Source organism: Lepisma saccharinum, chromosome 17 (genome assembly GCF_977018435.1).
Source record: "Lepisma saccharinum chromosome 17, izLepSacc3.1, whole genome shotgun sequence".
NCBI lineage: Eukaryota > Metazoa > Arthropoda > Insecta > Zygentoma > Lepismatidae > Lepisma > Lepisma saccharinum.
Window position 1 is genome coordinate 15521962 of NC_139245.1, and position 27091 is coordinate 15549052.

Below are 27091 nucleotides of genomic sequence, written 5' to 3' on the forward strand. Positions count from 1 at the left end.
AATTTGCGAAGATGGGGATGAGTGATGAAATGATGAAATTGATGAATGGACATTCACAAACAACCAAGCCCGACCGGGATTCGAACCCGGGACCCTTGGCGTCGCAGCGCGATGTGCTAACCACTCGGCCACAGGGTCGGGCACTCACGGATGGTGTGCGGATTGTCTTTGTATACTTTATTTCCCCATTTTTCTTTCCACTTTTATTCAGAACTGACCCTGTTACTGTAAACTTTTTTTACGAGGTTTAATATAAGCGACTGTCGCGGACCCGTTCACCGGGAAAGACAAGCGCTGATGCCGGGCCGCTTGCCGCCGAGTCTCGTAGCGAATGTCAGGGAATGCTCTAGTACTGTGTAAATAATATACATACATATAATAATAATTATTGCCGTTTCTTACTAAGTTACACTTAAGCAATTTACAAATTCGACTTATGTAAAATTCAAGTTACGTAAAGGTTTACGGAACGCATTACTTGCGTAACTCGGTGGGTTACTGTACCCTTCCTTATCCAGTGAACTGTTATTTTGCCTCTTTCGTGGATTTTCTGGTAAGAAAATATGACGGAAGTTCTGACATAATAATGTATTTGAAGTACACACAACGCTCTGTTTCGCGTATTTGTGGATAGAGGCCGTGCATAACGATAGGAAAAGAGAGAAAGCAAGTGAGAGGAGCAAAGCAGTGCGCGCTGCTGCAAACAACTGATAGCTGCAGTCGCGTTTTGCCCTCGCTTACCCTCTCACGTGTTCATTGGTCGAGCTATCTTGAGTCCTACTTGCGCAGAAAACTTTGTTTTTCGTTAGCTTGCTCCAGAGATTCCCGGGACACAGTATAGACCTCTTTCACCGAAAGTCTTTGAAGTCGCTGCTCGAGCTTCATTCTACGATGGAATAAACTTGGAAAATGCACTTAAACAACTGTAAAAACTATAAGGGCGACTTTCCCTTAAGCACCCAAATCTCAACTTTTCTTTCATGTAAAGGGTGTCCCAATAAAAGCGACGGATTTAATATGCTCAAGAAAAGACTGTATATTTACAAATATTTTTACATCATTACAACTGGTAAATGTTCCGATTTAAGAAAAATATTTCTTTGCACTCCCAATAACACCTTCACGCACAATAACGATGTTCTCCACAGAGCGCGGTGTTTGAATGTCTGCTGTCGAACCTGTTTCCTCAAATTTCTTGATCAACTTGCGAACTTACTATCACTACGTGCACATTCACGTCCAAGCTTTGCACAAAGCTTCTTTACAGTCTTCATAACACTCGCCAATCTTGTAATGAGTATTCACTATCAAAACTCGTTGTTCCTTTGCGTAACCCTCCATGTCAACTAAGCTGCAACAATCACTGATAAAGGTACTTGTTAGAACATGTTGCGTAAATCAAACTTGGCATCCTTTAAATCGGAGCATTTACCTGTTGTAATGATGTAAAATTACAGTATTTGTCATTCTTCTTTTAAAAAAAGTGTTCTATTAAGCATATTAAATCCGTCGCTTTTGTTGGGACACCCTATAGTACATCCTGGACTGTATTTTGCAGACTAAGGAGGCTCTGGCGTCTGGCTTGTTCAATTTCACCTCATCACCATTCATCCTCATCTTCCCGATTAGCCAGAAGTGGCAGAAAAGTTAAATAAACTAAATAAATCAATCAACCGTAAAAAATGGGAACCTCAATTTAGTAAAGACGGATAACGGTGCCTTTTCCTTTAAGTGTTTCCCGAAGCAGGCGACAAGATATATAAACTTTTTTTTACATATGCTTTAGAAATATATTTACATCTTGAGTAAAAACTGTCCCTACAAATTTTGATCGCGCAGTCCGTGCTATTATCTCCCCTATGAGCACCTCTGCTAGTCGTCCACGGTCGAACAGTATATGATTTGTATTTGCTGCAAGATGGCGAGAGTGGTGGCAATTTAATGTATAAACGATCGTGCTTCAATCACAGTCACTGCTAACGGACGTGAATTGTTTTTCAAATCAGCTGTGTGCTAAGTTTTTATTAACGCATTGTCATATCTTCAGCAGATTTTTATTGCTAACTTTAATGTCAAAACGTGGGGTATAAAATGCAAGAACTTTCGCTTATCTCCAGCTGCGGTAGGGAAGTCCTCAAAAGATTGGCAAGTTGGAAGAAAAGCCGCTGATAGTAGAACATAGTTCGGCAACAATACCTGGCAATCTGTCAATCACTTCGTCCTTATCTTATGGTAAAGGTCAAGGATGAGGAAGAGGCGAAATGACAAATTACTTGAAATGTATAATTCAAGTCAGAAAATGTGAAGGTGAGGGAGCCACAGGATATCTTTGTTCGGGATCCTCCAGCGGTCCTTTTGGCTATTGTTTCTATAAATTTTACTTCTCTTTAAGTACAAACGTGGTGTGCATTTCCTAGCTTAAGATGGCGCCTCCGAACGGCTATTCAACGAAGGTCATGTCATAGAGCACGACCGTTTCGAAACGCTGGCTCCACCAAACCTAGTACTCTGTTAGTTTGTTGCCAGATTGTTTATCTCTTCAAGTATCAACGCTCCGAGCTATTTTCTGCCCGTTTCCCATCCCAAAACAACAAAGGCCATTTGATTATCTTCATATACCAACCAAATGTTTCTTCCAACTGTGGAAGCATCTCGCTTTCGGTTGCTTGCCTATTCTATTCAATCAAGTCGTCAGTCGACAATTTCCAGCGAAAGAGAATATGTTCACTCGCGCTTACTTATCAGCTACTGATCTGTTATAATTTCAGGAGCAAGCAAGTTCAAAGTTCATAGAACATCACACTTCATTTGCGATAACTGGCGCTGGTTTAATTTAAAATAACAACCTCACTACATTTTTTGCAGACATATATTACGGCTCAGCGGAAAATAAAATACACACACACTCTCGGCAATGAGAATGCGTTGGTCTAAGACTAAGAAAATGATAATATGTAAATGTATGTAAAATATAAGCAAACATTACCGTACTACCCCACGTGTGGAGGTTAATAGTACCGATATCCTTTACGATCATGACACTGAACTAATGAAGCGAAGTATTTGCATACAATGGACGTTAAAAACAATACGAACTGAATTCGATGACTTATTCTACAGAAGAAATCCCCAATCGCAGCAGATGGCGATAAAATAGTTTTGAAACGCATTTTCTAAACAATCATCCTCTGTGGCGAAGTGGTTAGCAAAGTGATCTACCAAATCAGGAGCTCTACGTACGAATCCTAAGCTCTTGTTCCTCTCTACGTCTATATATTTATCTAATAACTTCAGTCCGTGAGGTAATCCATATGAGGAAACACAATTTATTAATTAGAAATTTATATTGTTTATTAGGATACGAGGGATAGAATAAGTGTAAATTTAGGTCATAAGTGCATTTTTTATTTTGAATATTTGTGAGTTGTTGGTTATAAAATCCTATCCTTCATAATGACAAACAGTAATCCTTTAAGGTATTAGGGGGAGATGGAATGTGCTTCAGTTGCTAAGACAGCTCAACCGTTATTGAAAGGTATAATTATTTCATAGCAGTCGTCAATTTATTATTACGGTGACCACGGTTCATAACTATTATTACTGATACTATAAGTCCGCCGGGCCAGGAACCGGTGCGGAGACCGCCTTTATGGATGTGACCCTCTGTTGCCGCGTTTACCTGCGAAGGAACTTGCGGTCGAACAGCCGATTACGCCCACCGCTTGGGCAAGAACTGACAACGTTAAAATCCCCCCTCCCAAAGCAGCCATTAGGGAAACAGGATTTTGTCAAAATAACCGTTCTACGCTGCGATTGCATTCCACTGTAATAGTAATCCATTTCTAATTTATTCATCCCTCGGAGTGAACTTTACCCCATGGGGTCCGATGAATGGAATATTATCATCACAATTAACTTAACTTCTCTACACTTGGGTTTGGCGTGCAAGAAACGCGGGTATGATGTATGTTTAAATCCTACACATATTTCTTATGATTGTGACAATCGTGTATGGTAAACATGTGTGGCACGGGAGGGGGCGTAAGAGTCGATTCCATTGTTTTGTGCAGCTCTGCTTCATGGTCAAATAACTCCATTGTTTATCACCCCCTCCCCCAAAGCTAGCTGAAAATCCGAACGACAAGCCAACGTGAATGCATGAGGGAAGCAGTAGGAAAGAGGTGAAGATTGCATGGGAACTGAAACCGCAGCCAATTTAAACAATAGGAAGCAACGATGACGTATGAATATGCAAAGCCTTTACAAAGAAGTCATTTACACAAGAGAAAACAATGCATAATTGAATATAACTGGTTTGACGCAACACTGACTGTGAAATATTTACATAGTTAATATAGGCAGGGAAGAGTTACCCTTTTGTGTGCAGTTAAGGTTAGACACTGTATTCTCGGATGATACCTGGTCACAGAGTGGTTATTTGATACAGGGTCCGTCCATTGCCGTTACTGAGGTTTTGAAAGGGAGGGTAAGGGGTGTAAGAGGTGACAGACCCTTTTTGAAAGCACCAAATGACAACCTCCCTTCCACGTATTACACCATGGACTGAATTTTGCAGACTAACGAGGCTCTGGCGTCTGGACTCAAGGCCCGTATAATCCTCCGTAGGGCTCGTGTTGTGTCTTCCATATATTTTTGTGATTGCCCTTTCATCCTCATCTTCGGCATTAGCCAAAAGTGGCAGAATAACAAAGTACGTACAATAAACAAAATTAATCAATCAGAAAGGGGAGGCAATCTTGGCTTTTGTCGTCCATAGCCTTTTGAAATGACGTCCGTGGCGGAGTGGTTATCAGAGCGCGCTCTAACGCCAGGAGTCCCGGGTTCGAATCCTGGCCTTGGCATGGGTCTTCATCGTGAGTGTCCCTTTCATCAATTTCCCCATCTTCGAGATTAGCCCAAAGTGGCAGAAGAGCGAAATAAAATAAACCAAATCAGGCGCTATATAAAATTTACAACGAGAGAAATTAACGAAACAAAGACTGCAAACCAACTAAGACACGTGATGCAAGTTCCCCTTTTCTGATGTTAATCAATTCAGTGACGCTGAAAAAATATGGCCATTTTCCCGTTGCAATGAGAGATTATTCCTAGCTTTATATATTTGACATTTAATAATCACGGAGCATATCACACTAATCCAGGATGCAGTTCGACTATTCCTAATTCTTATGATAACTTGGAGCCAATCACAATTATCAGCAACTTCCACGTCTGTCTCGCAACTGAAAGGTTATACTGACTGCTGAATCGCTGGTACATATTTCCTCCTCTTAATTGATGTTTCTCCAAAAGTTAGTTTTAGAATATAGGCTGGAGAAATGTGATTCTTTAGAAACATAAAAGTAGACACCAGGAGACATAACAAAATACAAGGGTCGTTCAAGGTTGACCGGGACTTTTATTTCTAGACAGGAAATATACATACATAGAAGCACCAAACTATGTCAGTTTTTCAAAGTATTCCCCCTGAACATCCAGACACCGTTGCCGTCGTTGTGGAAGTTCCTTGATGCCTTTGGCGTAGAAAAAAGTAGGTTGGTGTCGTAACCACTACAGGACAGCGTTCTTGAGTTCCTCATCTGTCTGGAAGTGCGTCTCGCCCAAATGCTCTTTAAGTGCCCCAAACAAGTGGAAATCACTGAGGCATAAATCTGGACTGTAAGGACTGTGTGGTAAAACCTCCCAGTGCACGCTGGCCAGTGTTGTTTGAGTCAAATGGACCGTGTGGGGCCTGGCATTGTCATGGAGAAGAATGACGTGTTTCGACAACATTCCAGGTCTTTTCTTCCGAACAGCCCCACGTACAGCACCGTGAAGCAGTGTTGAGTAATACTTGGCATTAATTGTGGCACCCTTCTCCACAAAATCCACATGGATAACACCTTTCATGTTCCAGAAGACTGTTCCCAAAATCTTACCGGCAGACGGCAGCGCTTTACTTTTCTTGGGTGGAGGGGAACTTTTATGACACCATTCGTACACTCTTGCCCGTGAGTGTTTGTTCACCATACTGTGCTTGCAGTCTACGCCAAATTTGGGCAGGTTTCAGCTTCTCCTTCACGAGAAATTTCATTATACACCGCTGTTCCACAGCAACAGATACACTACTTGCCGCCATCTTTGTTTACACTACTGCGCATGCGCCAAATGTGTCGCAAAGGATCATGGTTACTCGCAAGGAATCATGGTCTGTCCTGCCCTAGTAATGAAGCGCTACATTGATTCATTAATATTTTACGCACGAAAGTCCTGGTCAACCTTGAACGACCCTTGTAGAAATTGAAGACGCAAAGACAGGACTTGTAAAAAGAGAGGATAAAAATAAAGGGATACGGGCAATGACAAACAACGAAAGAAACTGAAGGGTACACTACGAATGACACTGTAGGATGCACTACAGGATAAGGATAGAATAGAAGACAGTAAAAGATGTGGAATGGTGGAGAGATAAACGATGGAATAAACGAAAAGAACTGGCACGCATATCAATCTAGAGCACCAGAGGATCTGGAGTTCCAATCCAAATCTGAATTCCTATCTTCATTATCGAATAGATTAGAATTTGAATCTACCCATCCCTGCTGCGGGCATTTGGAACGGTAAAGGGCAAGTGGTTATTTCAGTAGAGAGTGACACAATTTTCAAGCGAACAAGAACTCGCCCAAAGGTAGATTCTTACATTTTGTTGGTAGGTACCGAAGAAATCAGGTTCCGTTGCTCATGGGTGCAAACAATGGGATACTAAAAAGTAGAATGTATTTGTGGTAAATACTGAAAATACTGCCTTGTGGCTAGTCTCATCTCGAAATGTGAAGTGGTTTTTTTTAAGGGTAATCTCATATGAGGGTGGATGGGCACTGGCCAAACTAATTTCCTTTATTAAATATTGCTTCGCTTTAACAGAGATATTGTCAACGTAGAGTGAGGAGGAGGTGCCAAGAATGTTTTACAGGTAGTACTAATTTATTACACGCACATGGATGAATTCATGACCCCTAAATCTAACAACAAAATCTTCATTAGACATAGAGTAAATTGTCCTTAGTGAATGTTGATAAAATTTGTCTGCAACACTACTTGCACTTGTCAACCACAATATTGGTATCCGCAGCTTTAGTAAATCATAATGTTTAGTTGAAAAAAAAATCATCCGTCGACACCATTGAGAAAGTCACTAATCCGTTAGTGTGTGTTTGTTTGAATTGTTGGTATATGCTTATTGATTATAAGGGTCCCATCTGCCATCGTCACTGGCAACAATTCGGTCTGAACTTCTCACAGTAGCTACAATTCGTGCTACAAACTACACACGTAGATACATATAAAACAACAAAAGTAGGGTGACATCATACACGACTGACGCTTCTCTAGTGTTGCCTCTGCCTCCTTTTACAGCTCCAGAAACCAGAACCTTTACACCCAACGAGTTTTAGCGAAGGGTGCCAAACCGCGGTTTCGTCCTCCGGAGCTTAATGGACGCGCCACACCTTTCAGAAGGCGTGCGAATGTTCCGTTGGCGCGGAGACGGTCTAACTTATTAAAAGACGAATCAGGATTATTTCTGAAAGTCTTTTAAACGTCTCACGTGCGAGAAGGCGCAGTTTAGCCCAGCAAGGTCGAATCATGCTCAACTTTAACAGCCGGCGACGCAATTGCGATTTTGCTTTACGTCACGGGTATGACGAGTTTTTAGAGCCTTACGAGGAGAACGTAAAGCCTCTTCGCCGATGTGGAAAGGCGGTTCGGCTCGCAATCACGGCATGTGCGCATTTATCTTCGCCAATTGTTTACAACTTTCCGTTTGGTTGCGCAATATTCCACGTTTGCAAAGACTTAATGCACACCTCTTGTTCTTCTTGGGAAGCGTGCCAGCATGTGTGTGGGGGAAGGGTGTGTGTTTTGGTTCAACTGCGAAGAGTGAAACGTTCTTACTACCGTTCGAGTATGAGGGAACTCGCAAACCTGAATTGTACGTAGAGCAGTAAGATGGCATCCCAAACAGTAGGTCAATGATCGTGCTGGGTGGTCAGTTCATTTGGTGCACTTCGTAGATAGTTCCTCGTCATTCAGAATCCTCTTGGTTCAATCGCGATGTATGCAACGAACCTTTCAGTGTACCCATAATTAATATGTACATATATATTCACATCAAGGCAATTACAGTGGTTAGTTTTAGATCCTCCCCGATGGGGTAGTGGTAACGTCGTCGCCTTGTAATCACGGGGTTTCGGGTTCGATACCCGGTGGAGGCACATAGCACAGTGGCTCGGATCCCACTTTAAACTGTAGGTCCAGTCCCGATTAGACTTTCTGTGCATAAAATGGACTTAAAACAACAAATTAAATACAGTTTTAGATCTAATTTGTGATCAGATAAACTAATTGGGACTGGTCCTTAAAAGTGTTATCGGAACCACTGTACAGTGGGATCCATGAGTATTACCGTGCAAATTGTCCATCACCATGTTCGTGCACTTTATTTGACCCAATAAGAGCTTCAAAAATTAAAAGAGAACTCAAAAGAAGCTGTTGACAACTTCTGCACCAGCATACATAAAAATCCATCGCTCAAAAACACATAGGATGTAAGAGAAAAAGTAATGAAAATAGTCATGGACAATTTGCAATTTGCAGTGTACCTTCGCAAGACCCTTTGATTATATTAAGTGATAGTAGTAGTAGGCTTTCGTGAAATAAAAGCAGTTTTATGTTGTTTGTACTAACAATGATTATGGAAAGGGTTAACCTTGAAAATTAATTTCCTGAGGCGAAACTATCACAAACATGTGTAATATTTGTCCCAGATTCGGTTTCAGGTGTCGACGTACTTAAGTATTTAGTAAATCTAGTCCCGATTAATACATTTGCGCTAGGGATGTGCCGAAGCCGATTACAGATGTATGAAAATCGGCCGAAATTGACACATCGGCATCGGTATCGGAATCGGCAAAAATGCGATATTTAAACCGGTACAGATTATACTAGAGTTTTTACCTTCTAATAAGTTTTATATTCTAGTTTTGTAAGATTTATTGAAAATTTGGTTATGATTCGTCATTATTGTAGAGTTTTTGTAATAAAATTATTGCAAACTCATTCAGAGGATCAACCTAACTATAAATCGGAAATAAAACAGTACATTGCTGAACCAGGATCTGCTCTTGTATTGGAAATTCAAAAATGAGTATTCAAACCTGAAGCAAGTCCTGAGAAAATACTTGGGCATACCTGCTGCGTCAGTATTCAGTGATTGAATGTTCAGTGTTGCTGAACAGATTTGAGATAAGAGAAGAAGTAGGTTACTTCTTGAAGTGCTTCCAAATCTCGTGTTTCTAAAGTTGAATCTGGCAGAACAGGAATTCATTTTGCATTTCAAAGAACTGCTTGTGTACTAATGTTTAATCTCTTGAGAATCCATGTTCTTCTTAAAGATTCACATAACATTTTGTAGATGCAAATGTAGATTCGCATCTCTTGAGAATATATATGTATATACGTAAGATATGCAATAGAAATGTACGTAGCAAATTTATTTTTGTCATGCTGAAAATGACATCCCATTTCTGTTTAATAATCTTATGTATCGGAATCGGTTAAATATCGGCTTCGGTATCGGTTCCAAAAATTATCGGTGAGTACATCGGCATCGGTAAATTTTCAGCTTCGTCACATCCCTAATTTGCGCTAAACTTTGAATTATTGTTTCTGGAAAAGAATTGCTCGTACATTTTTTGTTAATTGTGATATAATGCTGTCGATACTTTTTTATAACAGTTCGTCATCACGGAGGCACGTGCCCCTCCCGCTAAATTAGCCAATTGGTCGAGGTAGCCCAGAGGCGAAACCGCCCAAAGTAGCAGCAACTGCTAAATTAAACTAAACCAAACTCCGTGGAGTTGAAGGTCCAAGGCTTGCGAAGAGACTTTTCATTGGATAACGAGTGGCAAGCGCATCGAGTCCCATCGCCGCTGCTAACTGACTTTTGAGATCGGAGTCCGCTACTATTGCTTTCAAATAATTCTCGAATTGTCCTCACGATGCTAGGTCAATATTGACACTTTTGAAGCTCCCACTAGGGAATCAATCACGGGATGCTTGAGAGTGGCCAGTGTTGACTTTCGGATACAGATATGGAAGTTCTCATATTTCAATCATATCCTTCCTTATAAGCTCGAATGATTTACTCATTATTCTGCTACATTTTCCTGTAATACATTTAGGTTTATAAAACAAAATTTCGGACCCACCCCTCTCTCTCTCTCTCTCTCTCTCTCTCTCTCTCTCTCTCATTCTCTCTCTCTCTCTCTCTCTCTCTCTCTTTCTTTCTTTCTTTCTTTCTCTCTCTCTCTCTGTCTGTCTCTCTCTCTCTTTCTTTCTTTCTTTCTTTCTTTCTCTCTCTCTCTCTCTCTGTCTGTCTCTCTCTGTCTGTCTGTCTCTCTCTCTCTCTCTCTCTCTCTCTCTCTCTCTCTCTCTCTCTGTGTCTCTCTCTCTCTTTTCCAGCAGGGCCGGATTAAGACGAAATTGGGCCTGATACTTGAAATCTTCGGTGAACAATAAACACAACGACGTTATAGTTACGTCACAGCGCAAAGAATAATAGTAACTGTATAGTAAGTAATGCTGTGTCTAGGCGTCCGAAATTGGGGCTCCAAACTTCATTCTAAAATTTATTTTCAGGTTAATGTAAGAAAAGAAAACTGTTCAGCTTTCGGAAAATTCTCGTCTGTTTTCATCTGGGCCTATTTCAGGAATAGGCTTAATGATGCAGCATCAATAGCACTCACCTTAATCCGGCCCTGCTTTCCAGCATCATTTGATTGATTGAGTTGGTGTTTTAAGTTCACGTTATGCTAAGGCTAATCGGGACTGGACAACAGTTTAAAGTAGTATCCGAACCACTATGTGCCTCCATCGGGTATCGAACCCGGAACCCCTTCTTTACAAGGCGACGACGCTCCCACGGCGCCTTCCAGTATCGGTCATATATATTATATTATATTAGCTTCAAGCAAATTTCAGCCACATTCTGTCGTAAATAACTTATGGTTCATTAAGATCACATTCCTTCTGTATGGACACGACGACCTCGGTGGCGGAGTGGTTACCACAGCTACGACACCAGGGTCTCGTGTTCGAATCCCGCGTAGGGCATGATTGTTCTTTGTGGGTGACCCTTCATCAATTCATCATATCGTCACTCGTCTTCATCGTCGCGATGAAGTGACAGAAAAGCAGCGCTAAATAACAAAAATCAAACCCTATATGGACATATGGTTGATTTCATATACATTTTTCTGTTAATCTGAAGGATAATTTTAACGCAATATCCTCGGTATTAATTTAAATTTAATCTTAGTTCTTTTTCATCCATTCAAAGTTTATTTCAACCACATTTTCCCGTATTGGCTGTACAGAGTTCGAAAACAGCTTTTTGGAAAATTAGTGTGATTGATGTGACCGCACAGAGAATGCCAGCATATCAGTAAGAAGCAAAGTGCTTTGATGTCAGAAATCATACGCAAAGTCTGTTTGAAATAACTTCGTTAGTCGAGTTATACGTGGTCTATTTTATCTTAATTCATATTAACATTACAAACAATCATCATGAATTACATGTACACATAATATGACTATAAATGCATTTTGTTCACACAATCCGAGTAAAGAAACGAGACAGAAACTACTGAACAAAGATGTGTGTATGTACAGTGGAATACATGAGTATTTTCGTGCAAATTGTCCATAACAAGGTTCGTGCACTTTATTTGACCCAATAAGAGCTTCAAGAATTAAAAGAAAACTCAAAACAAGCTGTTGACAACTTCAGCACCAGCATACGTAAAAATCCATCGCTTCAAAACACATAGGATGTAAGAGAAAAATTAATGAAAATAATCATGGACAATTTGCAATACTAGTGGATCCCACTGTACGCACACGCTGATTACAAATGCAAGCTGAGGAAAATTATAATACGTAAAAGAATATTGAATCGAAACGCTGTTATATACACATACTATCTTTGTGGTTAACTGTATTGGCTAGAAAGAAAATCGCGCAGAAAACCTATAAATTCCCGATTAGCAACGTGCTGCACAATGGCACCAATTTCTAACTGAAAAATGTGAAACTCTTAACAAGTCAATTTAATACACACTATTTTCACCTCCGCTGTCATGCTGAGAAAGTACAGATCGCAAGGACTCTTGCCAAAATGCGCCAGAACTTACGCAATTCGTACCAGTATATTTACATGGATACGGAAAAATATACATTCAGGGATTATGAGGATTCCTGGAAAAATTAGGTTCAAGCTTAACAAAATTCATTTGTAGCATATTCCTGAAAATAGAGCATTTACATACAGCTACGATGCTTTTCGTTTCTATTCACTAATCACTTCCAGTGTTAGTATAAATAAATATTTCGTGCAGAAGACCATTTTCAAATGCCACCGAGTGCCTTTGACTTCGACTTCGAAAATTCATGGTTCGAGTCCCGGGGTTGTGTTCGTATTTGTTGATCATGTAATTACCATTCACCCTCATTGTCGTGGTTCGCCTAATGAGGTGGATGTCGCATGTGTGAACGCTTATTATCTAAATAGTCTGCATGGTTTATAAGACCTTTGAAATTGTGATTATGTGGGTAAAAAAAGATTATGTTTGGTCTTGTATAAATGGAGTTCATTAGTTTGTTGAATGGAATTTTGTGATCAATTAAATAATGTTGAATTATGTGTGCATATAATTTATAATCTATTCGACACCTTGAGTGCGATCTGCGCGTGTTCCAAATACACAACAGATGTATTAAATGGCAACGAGAAAAATATTTAACGGCGTAGTACAGATTTAGGTGAGTTTTGTCTATTAATTGGATTTCGTTGCTGTAGGCATCATGTCGTATGTGCCAGGATTTGACAAATATGATCCAGATGAAGGAACCATTAACTCTTATTTGGAAAGATATGATAATTATTGCCGAGTTTTCAACATATCTGAGGAAAGCAAAGTTCCTAGATTCATATCTGTAATTGGCCCCAAACCTTATGAAGTGTTACGCGAGTTGTTCTCTCCAATATTACCAGAGAAGAAATCGTTCAAGGAAATTTCTGATAGGCTTATTTCTTATTACAATCCAAGGTCTCACTGCAGAACATGGGCTGCTGTTTTCCTCTGAATACACGAAAAAAAATTATATTTACACAAAGTACGTACCTTCTGCTTCGATTTTCCGGTGTTCCTTTTCGGATTACTATTATATTATTCAGCGTAAAAAAATGTTTTTCCTGGTACTAAAAGCAATGCATTTGTCAATTCGTTCGCGTCCATATTCTTTAACAACTGTTGCCCTCATTTGTTTCGGAGTCTTCCTATCCGCACAACAGTTTGGTCACCTTGTGTTCCGACGTTACCCAATCCAAGTAGTAATTTTATAGTGCAACGCCTAAAGTTAAGAGGGTAAATTTCTCGTATCGGACAAACGGATTTCTTCAAATTTACAGGAGAAATTACTTACCGAATGCAGTTTCTTTATACTTATGGAAGTTCGGGGAAATGTTTTCTCGCATCGTTCATTGAATTTTGCCGGTAAATCATCGATTTGTCGATATTAAATGTGTGACCGATGCACGAAAGCTCTTGCATCCATCTACTTCCAGATGGATGTAGCCTGTGTGTGATGACGTAATCCCGGTCAGTGTTTCCAAACATGTGTTTTTGTAACTGAAGAAGGTACGTTTCCGCAAATGGTTTGCAAATGCAAATGTGTGGGGCTACGCACATTTTTTTCGAAACCAATTTTGAACTATTGTAACCTATACGTGACCTTACCTAACCTAACCTTAACGGAAATGGTTCGTGGGGCTATGCGTCAATGGTTCGTGGGGCTACGTAGGTATTTTTGGGTGCAGTGGGGTGGAAACACTGCATGCCGAGTATGGTAGTGAAACTGTGACCGCCATTTTGCGTGTTACCGAAGGCAAAAAGAAACAAAGAAAACTTACTCGATATGTCGCAAATAGAGCTTATTTCTGTGAAATAAGAGAAATGCCACCTTCAGCAATGTTTCTCAATGCAGAATACGTAAGTACGAATATTCAAATTAAATCAACTAGCAAATTTCAACCGTTTGTCCGATACGAGAAATTTACCGTTAAGAAAATGTACGCAATTGTTTACAACAGTGGTTTCCAACTTCAAACGGTCGGAGGGCCAAAATTATATCCAGCAGTTGATTGGCGGGCCGCATTTTTTTTTGGCGGGGGGGGGGGGGATTAAAAATTACAAAAATTGTAAGTACTGAACTGAAAATGTAGTAGCTACCGCATGACCTAAATTTCTAAAATGAGGCAATAAAAATAATGGAATCACAAATCAAAATTGTATAATTAGAATTTATTACACAAAAACCCAATACTTATGGATGAATTGAAAGAAATGAAAAACACACTATACAAATAAGAATCCTTCATAGTAAGTGTTCAATGTGAAAATTGAGGCCGATCTGCTTCTTTTATTAAAGTTGGAATGTCCACTTCAATTTCTGTATTTGAAAGTCTCAGAAGGTGAAGCAGTGAAGAATCTGCCAGTCGGCTTCTGTAGCGGTTCTTGATGAACTTCATTGAAGAAGAAACACTTCCACACGTGTATGTGCTGCCGAATATCGATGTCATTCTTAGCCCAAAACTACGAAGGTTTGGAAAGCGTTTATTTGAAAGGTATTTGAAAAACTCTGGCCCCTTTTCTTGCTTAGTTTGAAGGAACACATACGAGGGACATTCCGAAAGTAAGTTTCGTCATTTTTTTTTCACAGGGAAGCTGTATTACAAAGTGAAAAACACATTGCCATAACACAAGACAATCTTTCCTGAATTCACGACGGGAGGAGCGAGAGCAGAGGAGCGATTGCGCTTGCACAGAGTGCCGAACAATAGAGATAAGCAGCAGACCGACGTGACGTGCCCGAGCTCATTCGAGTGCAAACCAGTATGGCTGAAACGTGCTCAAAAATGGAAGTGCGTGCTGTCGTACGCTATGAATGGGCTTTTGTCAACCTTCCAGTCTTGTGCTCAGGGGTGAACACTTGACGCGGTACGAGCGCGAGAGCAATGACTTCCTCTTCAGGTTTTGTTCTTGGACGACAACGCAAGACCCCACACAGCAAGGGTCACTGCAGAACACATTCGTGTCTGGGATGGGAGAGATTGAATAACCCGGCCTACAGCCCCGATCTTGCCCCATCAGACGTCCACCTTTTTCCTGCGTCACTTCGGAAGCAACGAAGAGGTGCAACAGGCTATGAAGAACTTCCTTAAATTCGCTAGGCACAGATTTTTTACCAGGAGGGTATCTTGAAATTGATTTCACGTAACAATAAATGTGTCAACGTCGGTGGCGACTATGTGGAAAAATAGCCAAAATATTGTATTTTGTTATGACATTGTATTCTTCTGTTTGTAATAATGCTTCCCTGTGATAAAAAAATGACGAAACTTACTTTCGGAACGTCCCTCGTACATCGCCTTGCAAATCACACAATTCAAGTTAGAGAGAAGCTTCTTGTTCTTCGATGTTAACGCCAAGAGCAAATAGCTGGATGCTGATTTTAAGTTCTCCAAAATCTTTAAATCTGGAGTCACACTCATCCATTATTCCTTTAATATTTTCACTGAATTCAGAAAAGCCCAGTGTTTCTTCATCTCCTGCTAGCCGCCGACAGCTTGGAAAATGGACCAAGTTATTCCTCTCCAAAGTAACGTTGAAAATCTTCAGTTTATTACGAAAAACATTTATGTATCCCATTAAATCTGACACCAGCTGGTTTCATCCCTGCAGGTTCAAGTTCAGTTCGTTCAGATGACCTGTGATATCTGTTAGAAACGCCAGTTGTTTAAGGAAATTCATAAATGGAACGTATTTTAATAAAAATCCATAAAATTAATGTATTTTGCAAACTGGCTTCGCGGGCCGCAAAAAAAGACATCGCGGGCCGCATGCGGCCCGCGGGCCGCCAGTTGGAAAACCCTGGTTTACAAGAAGGCTCCGAAAGATAGGTGAAGCATGTGGATATGGTGAGTTTTTACCTATTGCATTGTTTGACACGTTTGTGAGCGGTTTAAGGTCTGACATTATTAGGAAGAAAATAATAGCAGAAAACATCATGGAATTCCAGAAAGCTTTTGAGTTAGCAAGACAAATGGAAAAACTCGAGAGTGATATAAAGGATTATTATCGTAAAATGAGCAAAATACAATGTGTATTGAAGGCAACGAAATCAGTATTCACTTACACCGCACGTAATTTCAAGTTGATGTTTTTGGCTAGTGTTTCTTTTATCCTTTATTTTTTATAAATCAATTAGCTACTGTATGTATCTCTTGAGAAATCGTAACAATGTTAAATTGACAGAATTGATATAGGAATATACACACGCAGTGGCCACTGGAGAAAAAAAAATTGGAGAGTCGGAGGGAGGACAATTTCTTAGAAGTTCGAAAGGTAATATATCTACAAGGGTCGTTCAAGGTTGACCAGGACTTTCGTGCGTAAAATATTAATGAATCAATGTAGCGCTGCATTACTAGGGCAGGACAGACCATGATTCTTCCTTGCGAGTAACCATGATCCTTTGCGACACATTTGGCGCATGCGCAGTAGTGTAAACAAAGATGGCGGCAAGTAGTGTATCTGTTGCTGTGGAACAGCGGTGTATAATGAAATTTCTCGTGAAGGAGAAGGTGAAACCTGCTCAAATTTGGCGTAGACTGCAAGCACAGTATGGTGAACAAACACTGTCACGGGCAAGAGTGTGCGAATGGTGTCATAAAAGTTCCCCTCCACCCAAGAAAAGCAAAGCGCTGCCGTCTGTCGGTAAGATTTTGGGAACACTCTTCTGGAACATGAAAGGTGTTATCCATGTGGATTTTGTGGAGAAGGGTGCCACAATTAATGCCAAGTATTACTCAACACTGCTTCACGGTGCTGTACGTGGGGCTGTTCGGAAGAAAAGACCTGGAATGTTGTCGAAACACGTCATCCTTCTCCATGACAATGCCAGGCCCCACACGGTCCATTTGACTCAAACAACACTGGCCAGCTTGCACTGGGAGGTTTTACCACACAGTCCTTACAGTCCAGATTTATGCCTCAGTGATTTCCACTTGTTTGGGGCACTTAAAGAGCATTTGGGCGAGACGCACTTCCAGACAGATGAGGAACTCAAGAATGCTGTCCTGCAGTGGTTACGACATCAACCTACTTTTTTCTACGCCAAAGGCATCAAGGAACTTCCACAACGACGGCAGCGGTGTCTGGATGTTCAGGGGGAATACTTTGAAAAACTGACATGGTTTGGTGCTTCTATGTATGTATATTTCCTGTCTAGAAATAAAAGTCCTGGTCAACCTTGAACGACCCTTGTATATATGAAAATAATGCCAATGTAGCTTTATTTTGTCCGCACTGAACACAACTTTATTAGATGCCAATCGAGAAATTTAAGATCACCACATTGAGGAAGCCAACAAGCTACGAGGGCACTTTGATTGGTAATAGGCCAAATGTAACAATAACGCAGAAGCGACCGTTAAAATTTTAGTCTTCATATTAATGTACGAAAACAGGACGGTGTCATTTATATAGGCTATGTGTGTGTGCGTGTATATATATATTTACATCATACGTACATACTTTTATATACACATACATGTATAGCTCTATAACGCATCACTGAGACAAACAAGGGAAAATATTCAAATTTAATTTTGAATATTTTATCTTGCATAAAGATAGATAATGATTAGAAAATGTAGTTGTGTGCACCATAACCATTAATATTTTTCAAACAGTCATGGTCATTTTTTAACGGTAGGGGTGGCAGCGGAAATTGACGGTCTTAGATCGTCATTTGTCCAGTCAACTTTTTATAGTGTGGTGCAAAAATGTATCCAAAGCATACAATTTGTTTCATTGTAGTGCTTTCAATAAGTGGGAAAGTGTGGGGAAACAACAAATGAATTGTGAGAATCTGAATTTTCTTCACCAAAATACGCCCATTCGTACATGTTATACCCTTCAATTTTAAATTAACCTTTATAATTTTACTAAATAGCATATAATAAAAATAATAATAATGTTCTTAGAGACCATGATCGTGCATTTCATATTGAAAACACTGTCATACTAAGATCTATTACTTACCAATATTATTAAACAATTGAACTGCAATTGACTCAAATTAAGAAGCAACACGGAAAGTGGGACAATGAACAACGAATGGAAGCATGTATTGTATTATCCAACGTAAACCGTGCAATATCGGCCAAAGACCATTGACCCTTTACCGTAATCGCCTAATGTTTGAATGGTAATGTCTCTTTATCTTTGATATTGAGCGTGTGTCGCTTCGTAATCGTAAAGAATTAGTCATATCGTTCATACGAGATAAGAAGAAAAACACTCCATTATTGACACTCATGCTATACTCGCACACCTTTTCCTCTCGATCCATTATGGGAAAGAGAGTAAAGTATTATACGTACTAAACTAAAACTAAACTCTGTGACACAAAAGGTTTTTGCTGTATAAATACAAGGGACTGTAACATTCCCTATCAAATGAAACCGCAATTAATTTTTTTCCACTATTTTAATGCAGGGATAATGTTTGATTGTACATTATTTTTCTATATAGTCCCCTCCCAGTTCAATGCACTTACGCCATCGGATAGGTAGTGCTTCGATACCGCGTGAGAAAAATTCTTTCCGCCAATTTGACGTCTTCATCAGACTTGAACCTCTGCCCTCCTAGGTGCTCCTTTAATGGACCAAAGATGTGAAAATCAGATGGTGCCAAATCTGGTGAGTATGGCTGATGTGGTAGGCACTTGAAGCGTAGGTCATCGATGGTTTTCATGGTTGCATGAGCAGAATGAGGATGGGCGTTATCATGTTGAAGCAAAACACCTGCACTCAGCAATCCCCTTCGCTTTGTGCGTATCGCTGGCCTCAAATGGTTCTTGAGAAGGTCGGTATAGGTGGCACTAGTCAATGTCGTACTTGGGGCCATGTAGTGTTCCAGAATAGGACCTTTCTTATCCCAGTTTCATTTTTTACTAGGGATGATACTAAATCTCGGTCTTTTCTCGAACTAGAACGAGATACACCTATGTAAAATCGAAACGAGAGTTTTAGTCTCCGAGAATCTCGGTCTTGTTTGAGAGTTTGGCGTGTGACAAACCAAATTTTCTTTACATTCTACTTGTTTTTTGTTTTTTTTTTGTTTTTTTTCATAAGTCTCCTACTGTGTTTATAGGATTAACAAAGTTAATGCATTAGTGGCAATTGGTAGCCTGTGCTATGTGGTTGCACACTCTCAAGATACTTTTTCTTCGAGAGCTCATAGCGTCGAAACGAGGCGTCAAGCAGAAATACTTTACTAAGACAAGTTGCTTGTTTTCATTATCTCTATACGCTGTAAATGTTTATGCGGTGACGCTCTGTTTATGTTGTTTATATAATCTCGAGACTTGAAACGAGGACGAGACAGGTGTTTGTACATAGAGGCCAGACTGAGAACGAGATACGCATTTACAATTCGGGACGAGACCGAGAAGAAGAGTTTGTTACGTCTCGTCTCGTGTCGATACCTTCCCTACTCTTTACTCACATTTCGCCTTTAGAATACATGTAAATGTACATATATGCACACACACATACAGCGAGAGAGAGAGAGAGAGAGAGAGAGAGAGAGAGAGAGAGAGAGAGAGAGAAGAGGGGTATGTATGTATTCTCTGTCTTTAATATCGAGTTATTTTTCACTACAGTGTCTCACATTATTATATTATTATCATCATCATTCACTACGCACAACTGCTGTGATTGGAGAATCAAATAATAGCCACCGCGATAAAATACTTAATATGGTTCTTCAATTAAATATTTGAATTTTTACTTGTAATATCATTATAACATAATGTGAAGATATGCGGTATCAGTTTATTTTTTATGGTTGCTTCATCTGTAAAAATGAATCTTTAACTTTAAAGATGACTTGCATCGGAATTTCTTTAAGACTGATTCTTTAATTCCCGCTGTGGGCACTGAACCGTTCTCCTTCTCTACAAGGCCGACTATGTATTCGTTAGATTCTTTCTCTTTGTGTGTTATGGAGTTCCTCAAAATATAAAATAATCTGAATGATAGTTTTAGGACATAATGCTAATGCCTGTTTTAGTAAGTCTGACGAAACTGGCATGTGCTCAGATTTGTGAGGTGTCTCTTTTTATTATATTTAAATAGAAAATTAAATGTTGAGAGGTCACTTCGCAAACATAAGTCAGCTGACAAAAGTTTCTTACAGCCTTTCCACGTTTGACACTGACGTCATATTGTCACCAACGTTCAGGAGTTGAGAAACAAACAGGAGAAAACATCTCAAGCTTTGACCTCACTTATCGGGATGGCTTTGGGCAAACTTTGGCGGACAAAGGCTCCAAACTGCCCTCTCAACTTTCTTTCTTTCTTTCCCTTTTTGTCAGTTCATGTCGTTATCTCTGGTTTGGGACTGAAACTTTGATTTCCTATTTCCTAATGTTTTTCTCTCGTCTGTTGACGTTTTCTCAGTTATGTGTCGAAACTAGAGCGGGCGGACGAAATATTGGCCTTGCTCTAGGAATATGAGTACTATGACGTGCTCGTGCTTTCGACAGTAGATAGTTCCAAATATTGCTTTTCATGAATCATGTTTACTTACTCACCCGTGTCAAGAATTTCTAAGATAAGGTGTGTTACGAAATGTCAAGTGGGATGCTTGCGCGTTTCATGTCAAATGACACAGGTGTAATAAGAAACCGCAAGGATATATATGACCGGAAATAATATGTACCTAATGTAAGACAATGTTCGAGTGTAGCATACAAGATTTAGTGTTAACTACACAACATGGACAAGTTCCATAAACATTTACACACAAAAGTAATCTGTTCTGACTCCTGAGTACATTCTTATGCAGTTGTAATTCTAGCAGAAAATGCCCTCCACGACATGTGTGTATTATGAATACAAATTTAATTATTATTTATCCACAACCCTTTTCTGTAGGTATTTAAATCCGGTAACATATTTTGAAAGTTAGTTGCAAGAAAAAAAAGTAAAGGGCTCCCCTGTTCTTTGCACCACGCCATGAAAGCATATAGGGGGTGTGGAGTTAGGGCCCCACACTTTCTTGATCACAGGCGAAGGTGGGGGTGATGTGATCAGCATCACGCCCCTGGACGCCTTTACCCCCAGAGTTTCCTGCAGGTACCCACTTTGTACGACGCTGGGTGGGCGCCGCAGCCACTTGAACAGGTGGATCGAACCTGGATCTCTCGCCATAACGACTGAGCTACCGCGGCACTAGTTGCATGTTGCTATGACAAATGCTCAAGTGTTTCAACAAATATGAGGAAATAAGCAAGTCTATTAATCATAAAACGTCTCCGCACCATTTCACAGAAAGTCAACTGCGTATATTTGAATATCTCTGGTTCGGTTAACACCAGCGTATTGCTTCATGATGGATTTGTGCAGTATGTCAAGGAAATACTTGTTTGAAATTCCAGAAAATAATTCCCACATATTGTCTATATCGTATAAGGTCCTAAGTGTTTTCATATGTAATGCATAAATTACTCGTGGTGTAAGGTGTGACCCTTCAGAAGACACCCAAGTGTCAATCTCTCTTGCACGCAGTACAGCCTGGATTGCATTTTACAGACTAACGAGGGTCTGGCATTTGTGTGGGGTCTGTGTTGCGTCGTGTCCATGTGTTTGTGATTGTTCTTTCATTCATATCATCATCATTTATTCTCATCTTCGCAATCAGCCAAAAGTGATAGAAGAGCGGAGTAAAATTTAAAACATCGAATAAGAAACTACTCGACTGACATTACATACAATCTTTTCTCCAGCACGGTTTTGGTTTTGAAGCCACCGTATGGTATTGCCACTTTATATAGATGCAGTATGCTTATTTCTATCAGCTTACTGATGCAATAGCAACTTAGTGTATGTAAATTTATAGTTTGTAAAGTTGGGTCCAATTAAGGGAATCCATACATTATTCAGCCATAAGCTCTACCTCCACATCACCCCATTAGTAAGTACCTTTACCTTTATAAGGAGGTTAATGTCTTTCAATTCTTATTGCTTGAAATATTTATATATTCGGACACAAGGTGGTAGATTTTGGAGACAATGCACTTGATAACGGACATTTTTGGGGTTTTTGCATCATCATGAAACTCGTATGGTCCTGGGTTCGAATTCTTAGTGAGGCGTAGATGTGCCTTTCTCGTATCTATTTAAAATCTATCATCATTCAATCTCATTGTCGATACAAACCCAGAGAAATAGAAAAATAACGTACGTAAACGAAATAGAAATAGATAACTGTTATGGCTATTGCGACACCTTTCTCACATTTACATAAGTAAAAAAAAATCACGATGCTTTTAGAATCTTGTTATGACGGAAAATCGCTTACTGACGAATACGGCAAGACATCGATAATGTTGGAAGCGATATGTAACCTCTGTCACAAGCTCCCATCCTCCATTCTCAGGCATTGTGCGTAATTTTCGGGATAAAACCTTCAGCAAAATATGCTGCAGTTTCCTTTCGTCCAACCACATTATTTTAACCACAGATATATGATTTAATCTAATGTAAGCAAATATTCACTGTAATTACATCCTGCAACTCATGCAACCGCACGACACGAATAAGTGTGACGGGTTGCATAAAGAGTCAGGCAGATGTACTGACAGACTTTTATAAAATATATTCCTTCTTTTCATAAATGACTCGAACAAAACGATTAAGTGTAGCATTGTAAGTTTTGCCCCGATAGCGTAGAGGTAACGTCGTCGCCTTGAAATGAAGGTGTCCCGGCTTCGATACCCGGTGGAGGCACATAGCGGTTCGGATCCCACCTTAAACTGTAGGTCCAGTCCCGATTGGCCTATTTGTGCATAAAGTAAACTTAAAACAACAATTCAAACCAACCTTGTAAAGTCAGAAACGTTTGTTATCTTCCTAGAATCCAAAGCTTGTACGAGCTAAGTTGTATGTGGTACTGTGAAAAAGTTATGTAATGCCAACCCTGTAAGAACAGAATACAAAAAAAAAATTAAGTCCACTTGATGCTCAGATACGGATCAATACTAATCACTTTGCAGTGAGGCTCGATCTGTGAATCTAACGCGTCAGTGTTAGCCACTACACTACCGGACAGGTCAAATAAAAGTGTGCGAAATCTTCGGTGATAACAATATCCTTAAAAAATTGTGAAAACCGTTCTTCGTGTTTTCTGTTTGTCTAAGCAAAAGATACCTTTGGAGGTTTTGCTGCCATATTTTTGTAACACTAAGATATTTATTTATTTAAATTTACTTTATATCATTCCATCTTATTTGTTGTTGCCTGCAATTGTTTTTCACTCTCGTAGCTGAGTAATCCAGAGAAGATACTCTGTGTTATCAGAACAGGCATTGTCATTATTGACAACTAGCCTAACAAAGTGGTCTGAGTACGAGGAGACGACACTGTTGAAACAAAACATTACAAAGGGCATGATCTCACTTCCCAGGACTTCAAACCCCGGATGCCAACATTGAAACACTGAGAAAGCTGTGAGCATCAGAGTGCATGGTTTCTTGTAAAGTCACTGACGTCGCTATTCTGCTTCCGTGGTAACGTTACACCTCTTGACGCTCATACACTTTCGCTCAAAATAAATGTGTTGCGCTGGAAGCTCTTCAAACATCCTACCTACTGACCGAATCTGTTTGTCTTCGAGATTTAAATGTGTGGGAAACGTCGAAACACCGAAAGTTTTTCTCGAAAGAAAAAAAAACGGCAAAATAGTAGGTTGTTTTTGCAGGGAATCGAATACACAATTAAATATATGTCGGTGAATATCAACGAGTAACTCCTCCACTATGTTACAAATGGAAGCGTGCAGTCTTGCAGAAGAAGAGTGTAGTGTATAATCATCCACCTACATTCACTTCATTACGTTTCATATCAACGAGAAAAGAACGCAAATAGCAAACATTTTAAAACATAATCAAATTAATCCAATGTGTTGTTTTATAATGTCCTCATGTTACTACGGTAAAGAGTGTGGGATGGATTTTGATCCCATTTTAAAAAAAACAATCCCCCCCCCCCTTTAGAAAATAACGTAGGTTTTTTTTTTAACCAGCACAGATGCTTACAAATCCTCAAAGTGTATTTTTTATTCTCTGTTCCATGGGTTACCGTGATGATGTAGCGGTGTTTGCAAATCTTGGTGCCGATCCAAGCAACAGAACAAACAATGCAAGCAAACGAACAATTTCCTAATTGATGTACGAGGATATGCAATCAAATGTTGAAGTACCGAAATATTGCGTCATTTTTTTTTTTAATGAGAATAGAGCTGGTCTTCAAATGTGAGGCTTACATTACCGATTCGTATTTCGTGTGCACCTCCTACCGCAATAAATTAGTTACAATTTTTGTAATTAGTGAAGAAGAAAATCGACGTAAAACTATTGTATAACTGCCTAGTTCCTGTTACGAAGGTTTCTTTTGGGGGGAGGAGGGAGGTATTTTCCCCCCACACTCATATTTCTCGTTTTCAGAATCTAGGGATTGTTTCTGCGGTCATTTGATCACATATCAGTTTCAGAATTTCAAAACAATGCCTCCCCGATGGCATATGATAACACTGCCCCTTTGCAATCAAGATGTCCGAGTTTGGATTTTCGGTGGAGGTCAAGTCTCGATTAGCCTATCTGAGCAGAAAGTGGACTGAGAGAATTTCCACAGTTTTGATGTTGCTCATTTTTCTACAGTTGTCATTGAAAATTTAGCATTTTAAAAGAACAAGTTAAACAGTCTCCATTACTAACATCATACCCATTAGAGCATCGTTTCTCAACCTATGGGTGGGTCGCGAAATCGGGCTCGAAAGTGTATTTACTGTGTCTTAAAAACCTATTATGTATTGTTTTAACAAGATAAATTCAACCCGTATTGTACGTAGTCTAAACTCTACCGGCACCTCTCTGATGTTTAACTCAAGGGAATCGGATATCTGTAATTTACGTTTCGGTCGCAGCAATGAGTTCTTAATTATCTGTATGTTATATACGCATGTCGACTTAGGTGTTGCTTGATATTTCCGTCCGCCTGTGTGTGTGTGTGTGTGTATGCGGTTGCCGAGAGGTATCAACTGTCTTCATTATACATTGCTATCACATTGTGTTTAGTTTTTCCTTTTACAGTAAATTAGTCTTTTAAATTACATATTTACTTTTATAGAATGAAGTATGTGTAATTTGTTTCAGCAAGCGTCAGAAAGGGCTTAAAGTACTAGATGTTATAAAAAATATGATTATAAACTGGGTGCACACCCCTACAAGTAATTCTCCCGGTGCCCATGCTTATGGGTCCCATAAAGTGTAATATTCTTCAAGGTGGGTCCCGGACTGAAAAAGGTTGAGAACCACAGCATTAGAGTTATGGGTAGGACGTAAAGCCCTCGATTTAATTTATTTGGCGTCGCTATCTTCCATTTTGGCTAATCGCGACGATGGGGATGAGTGATGATATGGTGAAACTGATGAAGGGACACTGACAAAGAACATCCATGCCAAGGTCAAAATTCGAACCCGAGACTCATGGCGTTGTAGTGTGCTGTGCTAACCACTCCGCCACGGAGATCGGCTACAAAACTTCTTCAGTAGGCTGATCTATTTCCGCTTGGGGTACGAATTTCATTGGTTCAGTTATTCCTACAATACGGTATGTTAAGTTTGCATAAAGTTGTCTTGAAAGCAATTTTTCTAGAAAAAAATGAGTGCAGTAATCGAACCAAAATTTATATTTTTTTTACCTCCTCTACATAGAATCTGTTTGGGAGTTTTGAAAATCGATGGGTCGAACCCAATTTAATGTCAAATCTAGCTTCTCGTGTTCCTCCTCTGATCATATGTGTAGCTACAGTCTAATCAGGATTTGCATTGCTTTATTGTAGAGCAAATTTTATATTTATAACTACAATTGTTAAAAATAAACATTCACCTGAAATTGTATTTCAATTCAATATTTGATCAATGACAATAACAAGTGTCAGATTCGTTGCAGATAGAAGTGACGCTTCCCCTTAAATAACTCAGAAATATGTCTCGCCCGCGTAAATATGAACGTGAAGGATTTGGTATTGCTGTCCTCCCTTTGCTTGTTGCGAAGGTTTTTTATGTCGCTTTTCTCTCCCTGTATGCAAATCATGACGATGAAGAGGAATGATGATTATATGAACTTGATGAATGGACACACGCAGAAATTTTCATGTCCAGGGCCGGGACTCGAACCCGGAACTTTCAGTCGAAGATCACGGCTACAAAGGATGTCTTGCTTGAAATTTTCAGATTTAATAAAATGTAGAAGTTAAGTATACTTTGTTAACCTCTGCCCCCCGCCACAAAAGTTAGGCCCAAGGTTAAGCTGCTGTTGAAAGCTCATGAGAATTTAAAAATATAAGTTTTAATTCGAAGCACTTACCTCATGTAAACAACGTTAAGCTAAACAGCGCGGCAAGGGCCTAACTGTTCCATTGATGCACCCACTGGCGGGAACACGTGACACATGCACATAGTACGAATGTGATATTTCTCCTTTATATTTCTCACTGAAACGCGTTGACACGACACTCCGGCACACTGAGGTTTAACTTCGCTCAGGACGCTCACGATGTCATATCGCGCGAGTACGTATCGGCGAGAATACTCAAACAAACGACAAACGGTTGCCACGCGATGATAGCTCGAGCAACACTGAACTCGAACTGGAAATTGTGCCTGCCGCCGGAACGGGCTGGCGGCGCGCCAAAACGACAACAATATTGCCAACTGATCTCGGCGGAAATTCTCTCTTCGTTTTTAAGATCGGAATCGTTGCGGGTCGACCCTTTGACTCCAGTGTTTATGGTCCTTTCATATTTTAGTGTGATCAACTCTAGGTTTCTTGTTTAGTCGG

The 27091-nt window shown here is 39.8% G+C and overlaps 1 protein-coding gene across 1 annotated transcript in view; it reads right to left on the reverse strand.

The window, feature by feature from the left end:
• Positions 1 to 26867, reverse strand: part of LOC146001543 (uncharacterized) — a 184387-nt gene extending 157520 nt beyond the window's left edge. The window contains exon 1 of the mRNA XM_083138993.1: positions 26618 to 26867. The gene's annotated coding sequence lies outside the window, so the exon portion shown is untranslated. The remainder of the gene's footprint in view (positions 1 to 26617) is intronic.
• Positions 26868 to 27091: the final 224 nt, after the last annotated feature.